At 39.8% G+C, this 22,375-nt stretch overlaps 1 pseudogene; it reads right to left on the bottom strand.

Moving 5' to 3' along the window:
- Positions 1–256: 256 nt before the first annotated feature.
- LOC138826725 (U6 spliceosomal RNA) lies at positions 257–356 on the bottom strand (annotated as a pseudogene).
- Positions 357–22,375: the final 22,019 nt, after the last annotated feature.

The raw sequence follows: 22,375 nt of genomic DNA, 5'->3' as shown, positions 1-22,375 counted from the left end.
TTTATTGTGAAAATACTGTACAGAGGGGTTACAATTACATGGGCAAGATAATGAGTACATTTCTTATCAAGCATTGTAGCCTCCTCCTGTATTTACCCTTCCCTTCCATTCCCATCCTTCACCTGCTCCCCCACTCAATCCTCCCTGCTACCCCTCCACCCGCACAAAGTTGTAAAGTTCATTTTTCGACATAACGACTTGTATTTTTGTAATCAATTTTTAATAACTGTTTTTCATTTCTTGCATCTCAAGAATGAAAAATATGGAGTATTTCACAAATTTTCATATCATCCTTGTGCAAGTGCCATGATAATCTCTATATTGTAGTAATTTGGGTAAACGTCCTGCTGAAGCATGTAGTAGCCTGTAAATTTAAGTAGTTATTGATGCAATCTTTATACAGGCATATATCCTTGGTTGACTGTTTGTAACTAGGAAACCTTATTGTTCCTAAAAGTTATTGATCTTACTTCTCTAAAATTCTGTGTATATTGGGAAAAGCTTATATTGTTTGGTCGATTGCTCACATTTGCAATTTTTTTTGTCTATGACTATTTTAAGTCTTTTTCATTTTAAATTTGATCATACTTTGAAGCCTTTATAGCTAGGTCCAAAGATGATTGTTTTTCAAGTACTTATTTATAAACTGAGTTAGCTTTGTGGAGCTAATGGATTCAAAGTAAGTCTTGCTTAAGAGCTACTTCTAAACTTCTGCAGCTTAAAAATTCCTAAATGATGTCTTACTGGTACAAATGTCTACCTGACCCTTTACTCTTCTTCCCTGTAGCAACAGACCAACCAGAATATCTTACCCTGACAGCATAAATTTTCTTATTGGAACAAAACTAATATTAGTTAAAAGGGATCATAGAGAGATAAACAGTTAAGACAGAATCATTTAGGCTAGAAGGTATTTTATCAAAATATAATAGTTTTTTATACCTAACATTTCAATAGTAGCTAAAGCCAAGAAGGTGAAAAAAATTTTCACATGCATGATTACCAAATGTCCTGGCCTGTCTACCATCCATCCAGGCAGGAATTTACACTACTGCCTTTCTTTCATCAAATATTTTCATAGTTACAAGAGAAGTCTATATGTTTCTCCTCGATATTAGGCCTTAAATTGGTAATGTTTTAATCACAGTGTTTCCTCTTGTCTCTAGGCTGTAAATCTCCAAATGGTAAAGCTTTAGGTCCAACTCTACCAAACACTGAGGTAGAAATAATGGAATAATATTTTAAAACACAGTTGCCTTTGATACCCTAACCACAACAGAACATTGCAAAACATGTGCCTTTTTTCTTATATTTTATAGTTATATATTTTATATTTATACGTGCTGATATTTTATTTCACACAGTGAAACTTACTAGAATTAATTGATAATTTGACAAATAAATAGACATTTATTACAATAAATAGATTGGAATATAAATAATAAGGTTTAGAATGTACATTAGAATATAAAAAGTATCAATGCAATGTCTTTGGTATAAACTTGTGATATGTTCTAAGTATTCTTGGTCTCCTGAATTCACATTGTAAAAAAAAAACAATTGTTTTCCTCTAATCTATAAGGGATTTTACTCTGCTGCTCTGTTTATTGTTTTAACTCACTGGTTGCAAAATGTTTTTCTCTATATTTCTGAAGCATTTCTACTGATTGTACCCAAATTTTGCTGATATGATATCTAAAAGGTATTATTCTTCTGCAGGACCCATGGGTCCTAGGATCCCAGGTCTTAGTTATCCTCTTCATCTGATAACAAGGGGAAGATTTCTCACCTAGGCTCATGAAACATGCTAACAGAAAGTAATTGAAAATCCATCTCAATTCCTTATGACCCCGGAATTAGTGGTAAGCAATTGTGTAATGCAATGCAACTTAAAATGAAAGATGAGATCACAAAATCTGAGAGACAGTACAGCAATTCAAACTTTCAGTTTACAAATGACCAGCCCATATGAGTGACCAAGATCACAAATGTCACAAAATTATTTTTAATACCCCTCTTCTAATGATTACTCAAAGATTTCAGTCCAGGATAAGTAGGCAAAAATAAATAGTTCCTAGAACGATAGATCCATAATTGGTCTACCAAGGCTAGGAAAACTTGACTTACAGGTCAAATATAATTCACAAAAACATTAATTGAGAAGATCGTTAATGCTTCAAAATACTGGTACTTCAGTAAAACTTGTTTCTGTAGAATAAAAATGTTATCATTCTCAAACCAATGATAACCTACACTTAATCTCCTGAAAACAGATTCCTTTTCAAATAATTTTTTAAAAATCACATACACCAAAATAACATTTGACAAGTAGACAATATTGACATTACAAAGTTTTCAAGTTTAGGGTGCAAGTTACAATAGAGTTGTTTTATTTACCCAGCACTAATGCCAAACAGGTTCAACCATTCATTAAAGTGTAGAAATAGTACCACCCACCATTTGTGTTTTTCAGTAGGTGCCTTACAGAGATGTGTCAAATAGAAAAACCTCCCATAATTCAAACCCAAACACTAGCTAATAAAGTAAGTTTAATCACTTACTAAGGTACATTTTAAAAAGTCACAAATAGTTGCTTTATCATATGTTGTTTTATGTTTTACCTATCAGTCTAACATAGTAAGAAATATGACTTAAAGTCATGAATATGGGTACTCATCAGAGATGTGACAAACATAAAATCTGTCTTCTATTTCTACCATATTCCTGTATAGTAGTAAATTGTAGTCGTCTTCTTTTTCCAAAACTTATAGGTAGTAGAAAATATTATCCCATGTAAAATAAAATAATCACAAACCTTTTTTCAAAGCCATTTATAAAATTTGGTAGTTAGGAATATATTCTAAGCCATTTTTAAACTTTCTTGTTGACTAAAGATTAATCTTACAAATGGATGAGAATAAAATCATGTCTAGGTGCTTCACATCTCCAGTCTTGCAAATTGTTATTGCAGATGAATGAACTATGGAAATATAAGCTGACATCAGTTCAAGTGTACGCAGGATTGAAACTCCATGGATATTATATAAACCTTTCAAAATATTAACAGTTTAACAGAATGACTATCAGGAAGTTGAAACCAGAGGGGAATAATAGTAAAGACAGAATGAATGAAAAATGGAACAAGGGGCAAGTACAGCTAGAATACTCAATGTACACATGTGATAAAGGAAGTGATAAATCTGAAATACATCTTGGAGAAGGGGTTGGTTGAGAATGATAGAAGGAGTCACTCTGATCCAGGAGCATTGGACAATTAGATGGACATATTTATTGTAATACACTTGCACAACCTTTTGAAATTTAATTAAAAAACACAACAAAAAACAAAAACACACAAAAATCACAACCAAACAGCAATCTCTAGAGAGGATGTATATGACCTCTCAAAATTTTAAATAGTTCATGAAGGGTAGTCTTGGGACTAGTAAAACAAAGCTGTTCAAAGAGGGCAGTTTGGGGTAGCAGAGAATTTTGAACAGATTTAAGTAGATTGTCTAAGGTTGTGAATCACCTACATCTGCTGCAAATATTTTCTTCTGTGAGTTCTCTTTGTCTGCAATGGATACTCCAGTCCTCAGCCACACTTGATAGCTTGTGAAGATAGAATGGAAGAAACAAGATAAAGAATCCATTACTCCACTGGAGACAGAAGAGTCCTCTATGTTTTCTCTCATCTCTCTTCACTACTCTTTCTTCATACTTTTAAGTCAAGTGATTTTGAATTATATCTTTCATTCTTTGTTCTGGCAAAGTAATTAGCCAAACTAATTTCCTAAATATTATTTGCCATTTTTTTCTACCATGCTGTTTACTTGTCCAAGGGAGTCCATTAAGCTTCACCCTTGCATTTGGTTGCCATGAAAATCCATCTATGTTAATGAGGACAAACTCTAATGTAAAACTTTGTCTCCAAAAAATGGATCCAAGAAGCTGTGATCACAAATATTTAGCTATACTTTTTTTCTTTTACCTTGAAAGTCTTCTTCTGTCTAAAGTTCCACAAAAATAAGTACTCCACTACTTTTTGGTTCAATCACTTCTAACCTCAAAGATATATTTTGCTAACAAGATGCTTAGAGGAAACCGAAGTATACTCCACTTTTATGTTCTCTCTTAAGACTCTCCTTAGATACCATATCAGGATCAGTGAAGTTATTCTTTGCAAAATTATTTCAATAGATTATTTTTTCTTAGTCTTGCATTTGCTCAGCAAGATGTATGGAATAGAATAGAGTTAAATCATCCATACCTTGGGTAACAGTGTCTATTACAAAGGACAATACTTCTATGTCCTAATTCTATGTCCTCCTCTTAGCTCTTCCCTGATTTCCAATTAAGCACAGCTTCTTGACTTCAAGTCCAGTGAAGCTGAAAGACTATAAGATCTCCTCCCTACCCCACCCCGCTACATCTTCATGGTTTCTCTTTTAAAACTCTTTTAAGTTGCCTCATTTGGACGTAGAATTTATTTTCCTGTCCTCATTCAAACTGTTCTACATTGTAGTGAGCCAAATAGGCTCTGTAAAATCACTTTAGGTAGCAAAAATATTAAGACAATCTATATCAAAATTTTTGGCCTCCCTCCACTGCTGAACTCAGTATGCTTAGATAGGGCTTCTAAGAACATTGTTTTCTTCCCCTTTCAATTTTCTCAATTCTTTTCTGATCCCAAACATTTTGGCTTATGTAATAAGAGAAGTCTTCACTACCTCATGTTAATAAGGATATTATTTTTTGTAAGCTACTTAGAAATGTGTAATCATTGGCGTAACCAATCAGATTTTTTTCTGTGTTTCAGTGCTTCACGTGCAAAGACATTGTGGAAAGTGTTACAAACAGAAAAGTGTGAACCCAATACCTTCTTTCATTTTGAAGGGCCCTTTCTCCCTAAGTATTTTGACCCAAATTATCTTTTTCAAAGAATAATTTGGGTAATTAAAGGTCAATTCACAAAATTTGATGTCTTAGTTTTCTTAAGAACTTTGAATTTCACACAGTGAGAGTATATTTCCTGGGTAAGGACAATTCTCAAGGGAACCTACAGGATTTACAGTAAGGTTTCTGAAGTTTGTTTAGTGTGAAAATGAGCTATCTTTACCCACATTGCTCCCTCTCAACTAGGTCTCCATAGCTTTCTTTGCATGAAAGCCTATTTTCCCAGGCAATTTTCTTAATAGGCTAATTTGTTAAAAATTTGAACAATTAAAATATACCTGTCATAATTTTTAAACTCTTTTGAAATTCCTTTATCAGAATCACGTTTTCCCCAATCCTAATTCAACCTTTTCCATCAAAAACAGTAACATGTTGTTTATATGATATAGTGTCCATGCAACTATTATTTTCCAGTGGCTTTATGTGTATATATGAACATATAAGCTGATGCTGAGCAAAATGAACTCCAAGGTATGGAAACAGAGATTTTTTTGCAGTTGTTTTTAATGTACTATGTGATTTCTATTTTCTTTGGGTTTTCCACCTATGGTTTGGCATTGGCTGTATTTGATTTTGTGCCCTGTGTATTGTGTATACATTTACCTTAATTAGGGAAGGGAAGAGAACAACAAAATGGCAAGACAAAGGACAAAGGGCAAGCCAATGCAATAACAATACTCACAAGACAATATGTTGGAAATGTATATTAAAACTTGTGAGGAGTATTGAGGTGAAAGAAAACTGTAAGAAAAATGAAAGAGGGGGTAAAAAGTTTGAAAAGTTATGTTTTCACTACCTTACAATTACTGTAACCCATTGTTCACCAATTTGACAATAAAATTAAATTAAAAAATAAGCTACATAAAAAATAATTTCACTGTATTGTTATAGTAAATATTATTTTATGTAGTAACTTTTTAAAAATCAATATTATTTGGCATCTAATTTGAATTGATTACTCCTTTTTTATCAGAGAGTCATCAACTTGAATGTTATACAATTAGACAATATTTTCACAATAAACTTGACAATATTTTGAAAAAAGGAAAAATTTTGTACTTTCTCATACTAAAACTGAATGTAGTTTAATTCTATGGAAACCCATAACTTTTAAAAGTAAATGAGTTGTTAAGAGGACAGAATATATGTGTTCCTCAAAATTCCTATGACTAATAACTACTCATTTTCAAATTCTGAACATTCCATACCTGAGCGATTCAAAACAGTACCTGTTTGCATGTTAAGTAATTTTGCAATAGATGCAGTTTCCAGTGGAGTGTTACAGATTGAGAAGTCAACAGAAAAATAGCCACATTCTGGTAGAGGATAAAATTATGAAGCATCTGTAATTAATTCTTCAAGAGTAAGCAAATTTTATCAGAGAAAGCTATAATTTCTATGAACCATCAATCCAAAGATTTATGCCATAAAGTCATCCTAGTCCAATAATTTCCAACTTGTAAAGTGCACCTTAATATTCCCTTAATTCACATCATGAATAGCTTATCTCTATTGTGAAAAAAATACTACACCTCTGATAATGTGATTCTCTCCTTCTTCTGGAAAGAATACTACAATTAACTGGGTTGCATCACTTTTCCCCCAGTAAGATTCTTGAGATCAGAACACTTGCAAATGTTATTTATATTTATACTTTTTTAAACTATCACAGATATTTAGGATGCTAAGGTCAGAAGATTATGGTTCAAATATCCAATAAACTCAGAAAAAGTCAGACACAAGTGGCACTGAGATTGAAGTGGTAGCACACGAGCCTTGAGCATAAACAGGCTAAGAGACAGTTCCCAGGCCCAGATTTCAAGCCCTAGGACAAACCAATAAAATAAAAACAAACCCCAAATGTAGCATTTTTCTCACTGTATACAGAGGCACGTAATTAAGGAAATTGCTTCCTGTGTTACATATAGGTAGAAGAAAGAAGATGTCACACAATTATTCTCTTCATACAATGTTATACAAAACCCTCAAAAATTGCAATTTTTCTATATTTATAAATTAATATCGATTTGTTGGCAACTCTGTCTAGATTATTTACATTATCATTTTATACATGAATTGTTGGAATTTTCTATTAACTAAGATCTAATTATAACTCTCTTGAAAGCATATTCTAGGCAAATAAAATGCCAGAATCATTTGTGAATTTGTCAATTAAACCCTCTACTCAAAAAGAATTTTGTAGTATCCTATAAAATATGAAATTAGAAGCAAAACTAAACTATTTATGTTAATTCTAAATTCTATTTTAGATTCTAGCTAACAGAATCCAGAAACACATAAAAAAATAATTCACTATGACCAGGTAGGCTTCATCCCAGAGACACAGGGATGGTTTAACATACGTAAGTCAATAAATGTAATCCAACATATCAACAGAGCCAAGGTCAAGAATCACATGATTATCGCTACAGATGCAAAAAAGGCCTTTGACAAAATTCAACATTCATTCATGCTAAAAGCTCTGGAGAAAATAGGAATAGAAGGAACATTTCTAAAAACAATAAAAGCCATTTATGACAGACCAATAGCCAATATTATACTTAATGGGGAAAAGCTACAACCAATTCTCCTAAAATCAGGAACAAGGCAAGGATGCCCACTGTCTCCACTCCTCTTCAATATAGTCCTAGAACCTTTAGCCAGGGCAATAAGGCAAGAAAAAGACATTAAAGGGATCCGCATAGGGAAAGAAGAAGTTAACCTATCACTTTTTGCAGACGACATGATACTATACCTCCACGATCCCAAAAACTCCATCCCCAAACTCTTAGAAATCAGAAATCACTTCGGCAAAATAGCAGGATACAAAATAAACCCACAAAAATCAGTTGCCTTCCTATACACTGATAATGTACAGGAAGAGAGGGAAATAAAGGGAGCAACCCCATTCACAATAACCTCCCAAAAAATAAAATATTTAGGAATTAACCTAACCAAAGATATAAAAGAACTATTTAATGAGAACTATAAAAAGTTAAAGAAAGAAATTGCAGAAGACACTAGGAAATGGAAAGACCTCCCATGCTCCTGGATAGGCCGACTTAATATAGTAAAGATGGTAATACTTCCAAAACTAATATACAAATTCAACGCAATTCCTATTAAAATCCCAATGACGTACATCTCTGAAATACAGAAAACAGTCCAAAAATTCATATGGAACAACAAAAGACCTAGAATAGCCAAAACAATTCTAGGGGATAAAGACAATATGGGAGGGCTATCCATGCCGAACTTCAAACTCTACTACAGAGCTATAATAACAAAGACAGCATGGTACTGGCACAAAAACAGACCCAAAGACCAATGGAACAGAATAGAAGATCCAGAAATAAATCCACAGGCCTACAGCCAGCTGATATTCGACAAAGGAGCCAAAGACATACAATGGAAGAAACATAGCCTCTTCAACCGCTGGTGCTGGGAAAACTGGGCAGCCACATGCAGAAAACTAAAAGTGGACCCCACCCTATCACCATGCACCAACATCAACTCAAAATGGATTAAAGACCTTAACATTAAACCTGAATCTCTGAAACTACTGCAGGACAAAGTAGGAGAGACACTTGAACTAATAGGCACAGGAAGGAACTTCCTGAACAGAGTCGCAGGGTCACAACAAATTGGAGAGAGACTCGACAAATGGGACTACCTTAAAATAAAAAGCTTCTGCACAGATAAAGCTATCGCAACCAAGCTAGAAAGACAACCAACTAATTGGGAAAAAATATTTACCAGCAATATATCAGACAAGGGGTTAACATCCTGTATATACAGGGAACTCAAGAAACTAATCCCTCCCAAACCCAACAAACCAATTACTAAATGGGCAAGGGAACTAAAGAGGGACTTCTCAAATGAAGAAATAAAAATGGCAAAGAAACACATGAGGAAATGTTCATCATCCCTGGTGGTGAAGGAAATGCAAATAAAGACAACCCACCTTACCCCAGTCAGAATGTCCCACATCCACAAATCAGCCAACGACAAATGCTGGAGGGGATGTGGAGAACGAGGAATGCTATTACACTGCTGGTGGGAATGTACACTCATACAACCACTTTGGAAAGCAGTCTGGAGGGTCCTTAGAAAGCTAAAGATTGACCTCCCTTACGACCCAGTCATACCACTTCTAGGCATCTACCCTGAACAACAGGAACCAATATACAAGGACACGTGCACCTCCATGTTTATTGCAGCACTGTTTGCAATAGCTAGGATATGGAAACAACCTAGATGCCCCACCACAGATGAATGGATCCAAAAATTGTGGTATCTATACACAATGGAATACTATGCAGCCATTAGAAATGACAAAATAATGGCATTTGCAGGGAAATGGATGGAGCTAGAAGGAATCATGTTGAGCGAGGTAAGCCAAGAACGAAGAGACAAACAGTACATGGTCTACCTGATAAGTGGATGATGAATCCAAAATGTTAGGTGATATGACAAAACTAACAGGACTTAAGAAACAAAGAACTCCCACTCATCTGGTTGAACCACTACTAAATATCCCCATGCTGCTGATCACATATATGGTATATAACATATGAGCACCGTTATATATTACAGACTGTGATAGACAATTTGCTCCAGGAAAGTTAGAATGAACTTGTGACTTTAAATGAGCATCATTATTCCACAATACTGTGAATTTCCGGAAATTATGTAATCACTTAATCACAATCAAAAAAAAAAAAAAAGAACCTTGGGGAAGGGAGGGAGGGAGGGGATGGTAGGGGGAAAACAATGGAGGGGGTAACAATGTTCAAGAGGAAGCGGAAGTGTACTCATTGCCTCACTCATGTAACTGTAACCCTCTGTATAGTATCTTTACAATAAAAAAATTTAAAAAAAATAAATTCTATTTTAGCAAGATCTACAAAGTCCTGCTTTAGATGAACTTTGAAATTTCTCTAGGCTTAAGATTTTGTAATCCTTCCTCATTTCTTTGGAATCCAACAGAATGATGCTTACTTACTTTTTCAAATTTTGGGTGGGAATCATGAGCCATTTTGAATCTAGGAATGTTCTGTAATGAAGAGAGCATTTAAAACAAAACTGAAGATTATATACGAGTTGCATTTCAATAGGAAACTTGACTTCTCAAAACATAATAACAAAATTAGCCCAAACTTCCAACTGTGTATTCCTTTCTTGTTGTTTGGTTTGTTTTATTAGACAAAATTATACTACCTGGTCCAGGAAATGTATCACCATTTAATTCCACTCTCTAATCTCCTGCCTTAGTCTGAGTGCTAGAATTCCAGGTTTGTATCACATTGCCCTGCCATGTTTGTTGGTTTATTTAATCTAGACATAGACTAGCAATTCTGAACTTCTCCAATGATATTATCCACTAGACAGACTGCTCAGAGTGTTTATGTACTATTTTAGAAGATCTTCTAACATTTGACACAGGATACGATCATTTTCAGATGCACCTGCTGGGATCTCTGATTCATTCGATCCCTTTAATAGTAATTACGTGACTCTCTTACTATCTCTCGTCCCTACCTATGTAATAGTCTCAAACTTTTTTGAAGAAAGTTCATGAGGACTTTCTAAAATTAAAATTCATCTCTTAATTCTTACTCAGGACATATTTTCTATTGCTATTTTTAAACTTTTCTACATATTCTAAGAGTTGTTTCATTTGTGTATTTGTGTGTGCACATATAAGTGCCTCTGTGTGTATGTGTATGTTTGTATGTATGTATGCAAACGCCTCAAGCTCTTATTCATCAATCTTGCTCATGCCTGGTATTCCCTCACCTGAGACATTCTTCCAATTCAGGTTTTGGCTGGTAGTGTGGAAAAGACTGTTCTGCCCAGGCTGCATGCAAACTGAACTTCCCAGACTGCTTTACATTCTTAGGTTTTATATCTCCAGAAGTATCAACTTTTAAACTATGAACATTTTTGTGAGTGAAAAGTCTAAGCTGTAGCCCACATTTTTAACTCAAAAATTCATATAAAGATAGATGAACATACACATTGCATATGCTGAGTGTACACTGTTAGAAATGTGATCTTAAGCTGCGTGGTGGAGAGATCTGGGGATTGGGGTTCAAAGCCAGCCCAGCTAGGAAAGTCCCAGAGACTTTTTTCTCCAATTAACTACAAGAAAACTGGAAGTGGCACTGTGGCTCAAGCGGTAGAGCAGTAGCCTTGAGCTGAATAGCAGATGGACAGTGCCCAGGCCCAAAGTTCAAGTGCCAAGACCAACAACAACAACAAAATGCAAGTAAAGGAAAGAAAAAGAAATGTGATTTAGCCACTAGTTCATTGCGAGTATAATCCCTGCTCTCTCGAGATGGACTTGTTTTTCCAGTTAAGTCCATGCCCTTATATCTGACTTTCATTGGAACCAGAATTATTCTTCCATTCTATTTTTAAAAATTTGTGCGATTAGCAAACATGATTGAGAAAGGGAAAGGCCTCATACTTCATATTCCACTTAGGAACACTCCCATAAATCTACATATTGGACTTGGCTTTATTGTTTCGATGTTGTCTTATTTGTAGTCTTCTATATTGTATTGAACCCTTATACTTAAACACAGAACTTCTCTTTCTCCTATTGTTGCAAATGTTTCTCTTACTGTTAATTCATGTGCACTAGGGAAATAACACACAGCAAATACACTCACAAAAAGAATGATCTGAGGACCTTCTTCCCATTTAAAATTTGGCTTAATTTGCAGAACAATTATGAAGTTTGAACTAAATGTACTCATGGATAACATATTTATAAGCAATATAAATTTTATATTTTCTCTTTTACTAAGTTTTCTCTGAAACACCTATTACCTCATGTCCAAAAGTGTCCTTGTGTTATTTCAATGAAGACAGAAAACATTCATTAGACCTCAAGAAGCACCAATGATTGTTACTGGACTTTGTGGAAACTGAACCCAGGAGAGGAATTGAACACAGAGAAATGATAAAGTTCAAATTAACTTGTGCTTTCCTTTTTACTGTACAAGAAAAGAATCCCAAGGATTGAAGGAAACTCTGTCCCTTACTTTTTCCAGTGTATTTTTTATTCATATAAACTTGTCTGTAAACTTCTACTTGAGAGTATTACAAAAGATAATAATGTGCCATGTGAAGGCCAGCATAGAATAAAAGGAATTAACGTTGTTGTTTTTTAGTTAGTTTGTATTTGTTTTTGCCAATTGTGGGGCCTAAAGTCTGGGCCTGGGCGCTCTCCCTCAGATCTTCATCTCAACGATAGTGCTCTACCACTTGAACCACAGCGCCATTTCTGACTTTTTCTGTTTATGTGGTACTGAGAAATCAGGGCCTCATGCATGCAAGGCAAGCACTGTACCACTGAACCACATTCCCAGCCCCTAATAACATTGTTTTAAAGTTGTTCTACTGCAAAGAAACAAAGACATGGAGGTTTAAAAGTGTCTTATGTATGGATATTTCATCCCTAAGAAGATTCTCTTTTGGCAGGAGTCAGTTATCAATTCCTTTAGTCTGGTCCTGAGTTCTCCATAGCAATAAGGATTCCAAAAAAGCAGGATCTTGTGAATATGTTCAGCACAAGTAGCCTCTTCTCAGAGCAGTACTCCTTTAAGGACAGTCCCAAAGAAATATCTGGGGGTTGTTTTTGTTTGCTTGTTTGTTTAGTTTGTCCTGGTTCTGGGACATGAACCCAGGGGCTGGACCCTGTCCCTGAACAGTTGTCTTTCTTGCCCACCTATCCTCAAAGCTAGTACTCTACTGCTTGAGCCAAAACTCCACTTCCGGCTTTTTTTAGTGTTTATTTAGAGATAATAGTTTGACAGACTTTCCTGCCTGGATTAGCTTTGAAATAGGATAGTAAGAAAGCCAAGTGATATCGACAGTATGGACTTCTCCTTTGAAAAAAAATATTAGATGAAGTTTATTATAAAGCTAATATTTGACAATTTTTAAAAGAAGAGAATATGCCCAGCAAAGAAGCCATAACTTAAATAACTCAGTGAAAGTAGGTGCACTGAATCATTTTGTAATTATTTTTTATGCTTGGAAAGATTACTATTGACCTTGTCATTCCTTTTGGGGAAACTGAAAGTCATATTTGCACTTTTTTTGTGGGCGCTGTCCCTCACCTCTTCATCTCAAGTTGAGCACTCTACCACTTTAGCTACAGCACCAATTCTGGGTTTCCTGTGATTAATTGAAGATAAGGGTCTCATGGACTTTCCTGACAAGGCTTGCTTTGAACCACAATCCTCTGGTCTCATCCTTCTGAGTAGCTAGGATTACAGGCTTGAGCTACCAGCACCTGGCTCATATTTGCATTTATGTGTACTTAATGACACTATGTAGACAAAGAATGGAAATTTGAACCAAATGATGACATTGCAGCTTTTCAGAAAAATTGGGGTAGGAATAAATATGTCCTCATTTTTCCATGTTGTTATATTAATGACTCATGAGCTATGGGACTCTTACATTAGCATCCTCTGCCATCTGTGTAGGTGTTATTTAGTACTAGGCAATATTCATAGAGTAATATAGAAAGACTGAGGTTTTTAGAAAGCAAAGGAGATCAGGTATGAAAGAACAGCATAGAAGGAGATACATTTATCACACAGAGATTAAAAACTAGCCTAAGAGATTTACAATGTTAAAGGCAATGAGGTATAAACCTAGTTGATAACTAGTTCTTCAATAACCCAAAATAGTTCCCTAGAACAGTTTCTGGTATATGTTAGTTACTATCATTTATTCCTTCCATCTGGAGTTATTCCTTCTCTTCTATCACAACTATTAGTCTCTGCCTTTTTAGTGCCATGACTGACCAAAAAGATTTCCAAATCTCACTTAGACTAGCCTTCTCTGTGATTACCAGTGACTACTCAAAAGCCTGGAATCTTTTAATTTCCAGAATTCATCTTCCCTTGACATCTAAGTACATTCCTGGCATTAACTGCAGTGATCTAATGAACAAAACATTTTTTTTCAACACAGTATCCTAATATAGGCAAAATGCATGAATTAGGGACTATTGTCAGGTATCAGTATGGAAGGAGCAATTATATATTCCAAGTATGTGTTCTTTATTTTGCATTTACTAACTGTTTTCTTTTGTTTTTGACAGTCCAGGGGGCTTAAACTCAGGACTAGGGAATTATTCCTGAGCTTGCTTTTTTTTCCTCAAGGCTACCACTCTACCACTTGGGGCACAGCATCTCTTTCAGTGTTTTTCTGTGAGGAATTGAACCCAGGCATTCAGGCAGGCTAGGCAATCACCACACCATGAAGTCACATTTCCAAAGCCCTAAATGACTTTCTTAAGATGGCATTATATTTTCATTCCATAACTATGTATCATAATTTTGGCCAGGTGCTAGAAAATAACATACAAAAAATACTAAGTCCAGTAAGGCTGGATGGACAATGAATAACTGTTATAGTTTAGCCAGGGCACAGAGGGGCTTACCTCATGAAGCTGGTTCAACAGGCTGAGCAAGACAGCTCCTAACCCACAGTTTACCTCCAGAATGAGAGGGCCACCTTGGGTTCCAACCACATGGGGACGCTGGGAGACCTCCTCCAGCACACATTCATCCAGTTCCTGTGAGAGAGAGAAAAAAAGTCAGAATTAAACTTAAGCCGGGTGCCCATGGCTCAGACCTCTAATCCTAACTACACAGGGGGCTGAGATATGAGGATCATGGTTCACAGCCAGCCCGGGCAGGAACGTCTGTGAGACTCTTATCTCCAAAGAAGCACAAAAAACTGTAAGCGGCGCTGTGGCTTAAGTAGTAGAGTGCTAGCCTTGATCTGAGGAGCTCGGGGACAGTGCCCAGGACCAGAGTTCAAGCCCCACGACTGACAAGAATTGGACTTCTCACCACAAGAAGTGGACTGAATAGCACCCATTGTCCTAGGGAGTATGGCAGAGAAGTCAGGCAGAGCTTCCTGTGAACTGGAGGTCATGAGTATGTCACCTGGCTTCTCCTTGCCTCAGTATCCCCAGCTGCAAAACTAAACACAGTGAAGGATCCCCTTCCTCATGGGGACAAGGTAAGGATGAAAGAGAGACATGTTTTGTTTCATAATCCCTCACCTGTTCCACGATTAATAAGCTCCACGTGAGCCTTTTCCAGGTATCTTCCTTTCATTTGCTCACAGAATTGCCAGGAACCGTATCTAATGGCCGCTCCCTCTGTGCCCTGTGCGAGAGATCCCTCTGTATAAATCCCTTGTTTCCTCACAACTGTTCCAAGAGGAGACTGAGGTCCAAGAGTTGAAACCTAACCCAGGGCTTACCCTGTGGTCAAGAATTGACTGCTGTGCACTAAGAGTTTGAGATAATCCATCTAAACTGATGACTGAACATGGTGCTACATGTCTACTATCCCAACTACAGAGGACCAGGCCTGGTGGAGCATGCCTGTCACAGATAGGAGTACCATGATCCAGCCCAGCCTGACCATATATTTAGTCTCTATTTTGGAAATGCCCAAGACAGAAAGGCTTGGCTCACATGGTGGAATACCTGACTGGCAAGCCTAAGGCCTTGAGTTCAAACCCTAATATACCAAAAAGAATCAGAGGCCCAGTGCCAGAGGATCATGCCTGTAATCCCAGCTACTCAGGAGTCTGAGATCTGAAGATCATAGGTCAAGATTTAAAATAGGGTTGGCCTCAACCATCAGACATCATGATGAGAAGACCCGGAGTCTGACTTATGCTGGTGCACTCCATACTCGCAGGGTGCATATCCTTACTAAGTGCTGGCCACACACTCTGTCCCCCTGGGAAACCACCCCCTGTGAGACGCACCCCCAGGTCCTACCAAACTGCCACTGCCACCAACCAGGCCCAAGGGAGTAGAGAGCTCCAGGGCACACAAATCCCTTGGTCTTGTAATTTAAAGGTGATCAGTCCCCTTCAAGCACCTTACCCTTCCAGGTCCCTGGACCTCAGCCATGAAGCCCATGCACCCCCCCCTCCCCTCGCGAAGATAGCAGGAAAAGTTACCAAAAGGTTCGACCATCTTTGTTGTAACCCACTTCTACACACACACAAATCCAGACTGGTGACAGAAGACTTATCCATGCAGCACCTGAAATTTGCCAATTGATCACTCACCTGAGCACTGTCAGGATGTACAAGTAGAAAGATGTTGAGAGCCCTGCAGGGAGTCTCTCTGCATGATAAGCTTGACTATCTCGCTGGAACATCTCTCAAGGTTATTTACAGAATCTGGTCTTTGCATCCTGCCCCAAACAAAGACCAGGTAGCTGCTATGGACCACCTTTTCACATTGCCCTAAGCAAACATCTTGCAGCTGCTACGGCCAATGAAAAAGCTTCCTTATTCTAAGCATATAAATACCCCTGTGTGAAAAATAAAATTTGGCAGCTTGATCAGAATCCTTGTCTTGCTGTCCTTCTTCGTGTCTCTTGTCCCTTCACTCCTTCTCACTTAGGTTCATTGCCCTGGTTGAAGTCCTGCAGGTAGGGACAACTGGCGCCCAACGTGGGGCATGAGCCTCTGACTAAGGAAGGAACGCCATCCTCCGGGAAAACTTGGCCAAGTACAGTCCGAGATCATGAGATCGCGACAGACCCCGCCGAGAGACAGATCCAGGAGGAGAGTGGGGATGCCCCATGGTGAGTGACCCACTATGGGACAAGCAACATCATCACATGATCTATTTCTGTCAGACCTCAAGGAGGCCCTCAAGACATGGGAAACGTGGGTTAAGAAAAAGGATTTAGAATTATTTTTCTCATTCATAGAGGACTTGTAGGAATCATAGATGCAAAAAGATGGCAAAGAGTAGGAGATTGTTTAAAAGATTATTATGAAACCTTTGGTCCGGAAAAGGTTCCTGCTACCCCTTTTCCTATTGGAATTTGATTAATGAAGTTTTGAAATGGTCTCTATTTGATAGTGGAATTTTAAAACTTGTAAAAGCAGGAGAGGAGGTTCTCCAAAATGCCTCTCGGCCCCCCACGGCTTGCCCATCAGTTGTATTAGATATGACTGCTGGTCAATTTATTGAAAATCCCTCCCTTTTGTGACCTGGCCTTTCAAGGGCCCACTGCCCCTCCAGATCCAGATTTTTTTCTTCCAGTCCTTTAGCTAACCTGGCACCTTTATGCGAGACTCTTCAACATAAGTGAGAACACCTTCAACTTTTAAAAGAACTGTGGTCCCTTGATTATGAACTCCGCATACTGGCCTTGGCCGATAAGGCAAAAACGCCTGATAAAATTAAGGCTAGATCAGGCCATCAATCAGTTCTCGCCTTTCCAGTAACTTGGAGCCAGACAGATAGGACCTCAGAGGGTGGGGAGGATGAATCAGAAGAAGAGGAAAAGGAGGATGAGGAACAGGATACTGGGGATGAAGGGGAACAACCCACCCAGGGAAAAGGCCAACAAGAGTATAAGAGGCTTAGGCTTCCGTTTGTTGAAAAGCTTAAAAATGCATGTGCCCAATATGGCCTGACTGCCCCTTATACGTTAGCCTTGTTAGAAAACCAAAGTGCGTGCTGGCTCACCCCTAATGATTGGAAGTTTCTGGCCCGTGCCACCCTTAGTGGGGGTGATTTTGTTTTATGGAATGTGGACTTTAAGGAACAATGTAGAGAGACCGCGCAAAAAAATTTGGCTAAAACATCTTCAAAAACCTGGACCTATACTAAACTTTTGGGTAATGTGCCCTTTGATACCAATGTTAAACAGGCGCGCTTTCCTGCCGGACTTTTGGCACAAATTCAAAATGCTGGCCTTTATGCTTGGAAGCCACTCCCTCAAAAGGGATCGGCTACCGCCATAGGTGCTGCCTTTACCAAGCCCTTTCAAGGTTCAGTCCCCAGCTCACATACTTGCTTTAATTGTAAACAACCTGGTCACTTTGCTCGTGAATGTCCCTTCAGCAAACAAAGCCAAGGGGAAATGCCCTCCCAAGCTACAGGTAGACCACTCCCTGCCACTCTTTGTCTTTTAGATCAAGAACAAGCAGCCCCAAGGTGGCTGCCAGAATGCTTGATAAAACAGGTTAATGGCTTACCACAACCTAGGGGAAACCTTCCCCAGAGGATGATGCCTTTTCTCTTGCAGATGCAGCTAGAACTCCAGACATGGACCATCCTTTTTGAATTTATTAAATAACAGATTAATCTCTTGGCTTCTAAGCCCATACAGGTTCATCACCATACACATTGCCTTGATATGGCAGACTGCGGCATTGAGATCTAGGATTTACCCCAGGCTTTTAATTAGTGTTTTGCCATGAGCTTGTTCCAGTGGGAAACAGCCCCCCTTTCTTTTCTTATTTAGAAAATCCTTCTCCTTATTCATACCTCCTGACCATTCAACGGGCAAGACCTATTGCCATAAGGGATAGGTTCGCCCCTCCTCCTATAGGCCCCTGCGCTTGGGGGAGGATGCACCTATGGGAGGAAGAAAAAATGCTCAAATCAAGGGTGCAGTTAAGACTGCAGGGGGATGGATCCGCGAGATCCCAAAACCCAAGACCCCTGAGTGGCAAGCTCTGGTGCATGACGGTTGGCATGCATATCCACATGCCATCTCCTCAAAAAACATGCCAAGGCCTGTAAAACTCCCCACCCCGAGTGAGGATGCTTGCTCAGAGCAGAGAAAAACCCTGGGCCCTTAGAGGAAGAGAGCCTCTGTCACCCCCTCAAAAAGAGCAGCCAACAATTGATGGTCAATTTTCTAAATAAGAAAGGGGGAGATGTTGGGAGCCCTGCAGGGAGTCTCTCTGCATGATAAGCTTGACTATCTTGCTGGACCATCTCTCGAGGTTATTTACAGAATCTGGTCTTTGCATCCTGCCCCAAACAAAGACCAGGTAGCTGCTATGGACCACCTTTTCACATTGCCCTAAGCAAACATCTTGCAGCTACTATGGCCAATGAAAAAGCTTCCTTATTCTAAGCATATAAATACCCCTGTGTGAAAAATAAAATTTGGCAGCTTGATCAGAATCCTTGTCTTGCTGTCCTTCTTCGTGTCTCTTGTCCCTTCATTCCTTCTCGCTTAGGTTCATTGCCCTGGTTGAAGTCCTGCGGGTCGGGACAGAAAGATGATCTCTCTCTCTTTCCCTCTCTCTCTCTCTCTCTCTCTCTCTCTCTCTCTCTCTCTGTCTCTCTCTGTGTCTCTGTCTCTCTCTGTCTCTCTCTCCCTCTTTCTCTGTCTCTCTTTCTCTAATGCACACACACACACACACACACACACACACACACACACATACACATGACTCAGAGCAGTGCCTCTGTTCGTTTCTCATCTGGGACAATGTACAAGCTGGAGCATGGAGGTTCCCTTGAGACAACCAGGGGCTCCCACCCAAGGGGAGCACCACTCAAATGATGCAACACCACCCCGCCTCTCCGTTTCTCCAGGGTCAGATCCTTCCCCTTGGGAACAACCAGCCTTGACTCTACATTCACCAAAACCCTAGGCCAGGATGCTGGGTGAAGGAGTCCTGAGACAGGTGTCTCCTCAGAGCCTGGGAAAGGAAACTAGCAGAGGGTCATGTTGACCTCAGAAGGGTGTCTGACCAGGGGTGGGGCACTGTTGGTGAAATGGATGGAGTCCTGAGGCTACATACATCGACATACTCCTTCCTTCTGGCCTACATGCTTCTGGGCTAATTGGTGGATTCTTGGGGAGGATGAGGAGACCAAATGGACCAAGCATCAGAACATGCTGGCAGAGCTGGGAAAGGTGATGACCCTGTGAGAACTGTTGACAGCTGAGGGGTAGGGGAACAGGCCGGGTGTATGTGTGTGTGTGGGGTGGGGTTATTCCTCCCAGATATTCACCTTCTGCTTTGACCGCCTGCGCCCTTCACCTCCCTTCTGGGCTTTTCTGGGACCCTCTTCAGGTGAAAGGATGACCAAGCACAGAAGACAAGAGCTCACACAGCAAGGGGGGGGGTCTATCTTCTGCATCCAACAACCCCCATGCCCAGAAAAAAGGAAAAGACCTGAGAAGGCAGGTGTGGAGGTACTGTTCCCCACCTTTGACTAAAGCCACCAAGTTCCCACTAGGGAGAGAAAGGGTGCAGATGCATGGCTCTGTAGCTCCCACTGCTCCAGGCCAGGGACGATGTGGTGCTCCCTGTAAGGTCCGCTCCTGGATGGCGAGCAGACTCCACCCTCCTCGCAGCAAAGTCTCCACCCAGTACCTGCGTTACCTAGGCAACTGGGACACCTGGAAGAGGTCACATCTGAATTTGATGTGGCCACACCTTTCCCCACCCATACCCTACATAAGGGCTAGCCCAGGCCCAGACTCTCTCCTTTTTCTCTCTCTGTTCATTTCTAGCTCTTGCTGCTCTTTTCTTGCTCTCTTGCTCTCTCTCTTTCCCAGCCACGTGGAGTGCCAACCTTGCCTGGTCCCAGCAGATCTACCCCTTACCTGAATACCACGTGAGTGCTACTGTTCTTACCCCTCTCTCTGCTCTTTTCTCTCTCTTTCCTCTCTTCCCAGCTCTCTCTCATTCCCAGGCCTTTCCCAGCCACGTGGAGTGCCACCCTTGCCTGGTCCAAGCAGGTCTACTGAATAAACCTACCCCTTATCTGAATACCACGCGCGTGCTGGTGCTGTTCTTACTCGGTTACCTCTTTTTAAAAAACCTAACACTCCCTTTTCACCCATCACTGCATCTGCCCTTTTCCTGGGACATTGATCACTAGGGATGGGAGTGGGATCCCCGGGTTAACACGCACCCCCTACCCTTGGGGCGCATTAGTGGCAGAACCCTGGCTGGACTGTGGGGTGTGAGGGAAGTGCAAGTCCGTCACCTGGGGGGGTGTCACCAGGTACGGGTGTTGCAGGGTGCAGGCCCACTGGGCGACCACTCACCTGTGCTGCTGGGAGAAGTTGTTGGTGGATGCTCCTGGTGGGGTGAGCAGCAATGGAGGGGGCATTGCAGACACTCAGGTCCAGAGCAAAGGACTAGGGGCCGGGACCAAGTCAGGGCTGCAAGCCTGCCAGCAGCTTGCCACCACCTGAGGTTTGAAATGCAGTGCCTTGGAGGAAGCAGGGGAGGGGGCTGGGAAGCAGGAGGCCACATCAATTTCCTACTCCAAAGTAGCTTCAAGACTCTTGCTCACTACTCAGCCATCTCTACCTTCTTCAACTGCTGGTAGTGGTGACATCCAACCTAGGGAATCCCAGGGGGTACGAGGCAGCATGGAATGTGGGCGTGGCCACCATTCTTGTATTCCATTGGTCTGAAAGAAACATGAAAGAATGGTGGTGTGGCCAGAATCATGTGATGCAGGCAGCATGGGCAGAGTCAAGATGACAGCAACTCCCCCAGCCACTTTCCCAGGGAACAATGTCCAATTCAGTTGGGGACAAGAGGGTAACCTGCTTTAGCCAGATGGCTGCACAGAATCTTGTGTGTGCCTATTTGTTGCCAGTCCCAAAACTTGAAATCAGGATCTGAGCACAGTCCATGAGCTGCTTTTGCTCAAGGCTAGCCCTCTACCACAAGAGCTACACAACTCTTCTTCTGGCTTTGTTGGCACTGAAGTTGGACAGGGGTCTCAAGGACTTTCCTACTTAGGATAACTTTGATCCTCCCATCACAGCCTTGTAAGTAACAAGGAGGATTGCTGAGAGCCACTGGGCCTGCCTAATCACTGGTCTTGTTTATGTTCTTGGACAGACTGGTGAGTTCCCTATCCTCAGGTTGAAGTGGTGGGAGCTGGAGCCCACTATTCGAATCCAGGTCCTGCCATCTCTAAATGGTAGGAGATCCTAAGAAACTTGTTCCTATCCATATGATTACCAATGTAATGTGATGTAAGTCATGATTGAACAGTTCTTGAATAATTCTAGGATAAAATGATACACAATTATATTATAAGACACTGATTGATTTTAATTAATACTTTATTAAGCATTTAAACAATCACATTCATAAAATGGAGGCATAATGAAATACCTAAGAAATGGACCTTATATACTATAAAGGTGCCATTTTTTCTGCCAAGACTGGGATTGGAACTCATGGTCTGGGTAACTCTCTTGCACTGTGTGGGAAGGGGAAGATTTCCTCCTTGAAGTCAAGAAAATCAAGTCTTCCTTAAGCCTGAAATTGATCCCCACCACTAGAAAATATCCTACTCATGTACAATTTACATATATGATTTATATTTATATACATATGTTGACTCTATATTGCATTCAGTGGAGTTATTCATTTTATTTTTTGTTTTAATCATGTATTGACCGTTTATTTTATTGACTATTATGACACATAGAACATTGATTACATTGATTACATAGGACATAGGTCTGCATATGTATTCCACTTCATACCTGACACCCAGAAGATTCACAGTAAAGGAAAACATGTCACCATCAGATTCTTACTCCACGATTCATTG

Source organism: Dipodomys merriami, unplaced genomic scaffold (genome assembly GCF_024711535.1).
Source record: "Dipodomys merriami isolate MVZ:Mamm:240054 unplaced genomic scaffold, mDipMer1.0.p SCAF_1496, whole genome shotgun sequence".
Classification (NCBI taxonomy): domain Eukaryota; kingdom Metazoa; phylum Chordata; class Mammalia; order Rodentia; family Heteromyidae; genus Dipodomys; species Dipodomys merriami.
Note: the sequence above shows the minus strand (reverse complement) of the source record. Positions and strands in the feature narration are given on the sequence as shown.